Here is a 3,149-nt window from a genome sequence, read left to right as displayed (position 1 = left end):
AAGTGCACCTTAGCGGATCAACATCGATTTTAGCTTGTCATTTTTGCTCTAAAAATTTACCTATCGTAGTAAAGTATTTTAACATCGAAAAGATATATATATAACAATATATATATATATATATATATATATATATATATATATATATATATATATATATATATATATATATATATATATATATATATAAACCATTGCAATAATCAGTAAAACTCACAGGTAAAATCTTTTTCCTCTTAGTCTTCAATTCCTCCCTCCTTTGACAGATTTCCCAACAAAGAGAATACAAAAATTAGCCAACTTAAAAATACAAGTATCAAATCACAAGCTCAAATTGTCATCATTCAATATTGCAGGCTTTTAACGTTTTCTTCCTTTGTCCAATTCTGTATTAGTCATGTAAAAATGATTTCAAAAGTTAGCAATAGTTACTGTTTCTTTTGAAGTAGTGACCATTGTCTTAAAATGAATTCATAATTAATGTAGAATTGAAAATTTTAGCATTCTAGAGTAATTAATAGAGTAATTAATATAAATCTGTTACACTAGTACTACTAAATGATTGTTGTTAAAAAAGATGGTCCGACAAAGTCTATAATATCATGGAGTATGAATTTTAAGAGATATTGTACCCATTATATAGCCACATCTTTTTCAATGAAGTTGGCGTGAGTTCTTTTTCCTTATGGGTATGAGACAAAATCTTTAAAAATAAAAAAAATAATAAAAATAAAAAACTCAAAAAATAAAGTACACAATTCAATTACAAAAAATATGCTTCCTGTTTTTGTACATAACATTTGTTAATCAATTAAAATTCTCTAAAAACAATGATGAATGAGACAAGTAGCAATATATATATACACACACACACAGTGTAACAAAATGGTATGTCAAAGATAAGGACCTTAAGAACCTGTGCAGTCCAAAAGCATAGTAAGAGTAATTTAGTCGTTGAGCTATATGAATCCGCTATAAAGCCTCGAATCTGTAAGAAGACAAATAGAGAAAACATCAGATGTTGGAGTAACCCAATTCCGTTTGATAATCTAAGAACAAGAAAAGTGAGAAATTTTAAATTAAGATTAAAATTTGCAATAATAAAAAGAAAGTAAAGGTTGAAATTGGAGATTGAGACAGAGGAGAAGAAGAAGACGGAACCTTTCTTCTGGGGATATTAGGTTGATTCACATGAGTAATTAATGAGAAATTTTCCTTCTCTATAAATGATTGATTTTGAAAGCTTTAGGCTTGTAGGGTTTCTGATTTTCTAATCTTACTGTTCAATCTAATAGATGAAGAAGGCTATAATTTAGGCACAAAAATTTTAGACCGAAATAATTAGGAGGAATTCCTTTTTTTTCTAAGTCTTGAATTTGTGAATTCATGTTTCCCCCCCTAATAATTATAACAATAAAAAGAAGTTTTGGCAAGAAATCTCATAATAAAATACGTTGCTATACATTCCATATATAGTAATTAGATTTTTTCCATTTTATTTTATAACTTATTAATCAACATTACTTAATTTGATATAAATTACGGTATATAGATACCCTTCTATATTAACTATACCAAATTATTAATCCTTAGTTCAACTACTTATAATTTTACGCCAATCATTAAGTAATTGAATTAGTAGTAGGTCATAAAGTTAATTAGATATAGTCATCTATTTATTTAAATTATATTTGAATCTTACGAGCAAGACCCTGCAAAACTGAGTCGAGTCAAATGATGAACACCGCTAGTTACACTAGATTGATAAATATTTTTCTGATAGATTATGTCTAAGTCAAATAATACGAATTCTCGAAACACTTGATCGGGATGAAGCTTGAGTGAGACTTAGTGGAATTTTATTTAAATTTGATATAATTAGTTAATCAAAAGTAATTAGATATAATCACCTTTTCTATTTAAATTATATTTGAACCTTACAAGTAAGATCATGTAAAATTGAATCGAGTCGAATGATGAACACATCTAATTAAACTAGATCGATAAGGGTATTGTTCCAATAAATCATGTCCGAAAGTCAAATAATAATTCTCAAAACACTTGATCAGTGGCTTGAGTTAGACTTATTGCAATTTTGTTTGAATTTGATATGATTAGTTAATCGAAGTTAATATAATCACTTATTTATTTAAGTAATATTGAAACTTACAAGCTATAAAATTGAATTGAATCGAATGATTAACACCTCCTAATTACACTAGATCGATAAATGTATTATTTCAGCTCGAACAAGTACGAGTAGGGTTACCAATTCTGAAGCTCTTGATCAAGATGAAGCTCGATTGGGACTTAGTTAAGTTTTATTTAAGTTCGATATAATTAGTTAATCAAAATTAATTAGATATAATCACCTATTTAGTGAAATCATTTTTAAAACTTCCGTAAAATTAAATCGGGGTCGAATAGTGAACACCTCTAATTACACTAGATTAATAAATGCGTTGTTACAGATCATGTCCGAGTCAAATAACATGAATTCTCGGAACAACTGATCAAGATGAAGCTTGAGTAGACTTAGTGAAATTTTGTTCAAATTCGATATAATTAATTAATCAAAAGTAATTAGATATAGTCACCTCTTTATTGAAATTTTATCCGAAACTTACAAGTAAGATCTTGCATAATTAAATTAGCTCGATTGATGAACACATTCTAATTACGGTAGATCGATAAAGGTATTATTCAATGCCCCGAGTCAAATAACACTTTCTAAACGCTTGATCGGGATGAAGCTTGACAGACTTATTGAAGTTTTGTTAAATTTGATATAATTAGTTAATTGAAGTTAATATAATAAGTTAATTGAAACTTACAACCTATAAAATTGAATCGGATCAAATTATTGACGCCTAATTGCACTAGATCAAAGATATTATTCCGGTAGAAAATATTTGAGTCAAATAACAATTACTCAAAACACTTGATCAAGATTAAGCTCCATGACACTTAGTGAAATTTTGTTTAACTTTGATATAATTAGTTAATCTAAATTAAATAGATATAATCACCTACTTATTTCAATTATAATTTAAACTTACAAATAACGCCCATTAAAATTGAATCGAATAGGATAATTAGTACTATTTTTATAGTAACTTCAAGTATAAGAAAAAATTTATTTAATGTGG

General features: G+C 27.1%; 1 long non-coding RNA gene across 2 annotated transcripts; it reads right to left on the bottom strand.

Moving 5' to 3' along the window:
* Positions 1 to 205: 205 nt before the first annotated feature.
* LOC132038629 (uncharacterized) lies at positions 206 to 1,379 on the bottom strand. 2 transcript variants are annotated; one of them, XR_009410177.1, is made up of 3 exons: positions 1,162 to 1,379; positions 908 to 1,049; positions 206 to 257 (listed from the first exon to the last, which is right to left on the bottom strand). It is a non-coding gene; the product is annotated as an uncharacterized LOC132038629 (long non-coding RNA). The 2 variants fall into 2 exon arrangements; XR_009410178.1 differs by having other exon boundaries at positions 908 to 988.
* Positions 1,380 to 3,149: the final 1,770 nt, after the last annotated feature.

This window comes from Lycium ferocissimum, chromosome 11 (genome assembly GCF_029784015.1).
Source record: "Lycium ferocissimum isolate CSIRO_LF1 chromosome 11, AGI_CSIRO_Lferr_CH_V1, whole genome shotgun sequence".
NCBI lineage: Eukaryota > Viridiplantae > Streptophyta > Magnoliopsida > Solanales > Solanaceae > Lycium > Lycium ferocissimum.
This window is presented reverse-complemented; position numbering and strand designations above follow the sequence as displayed.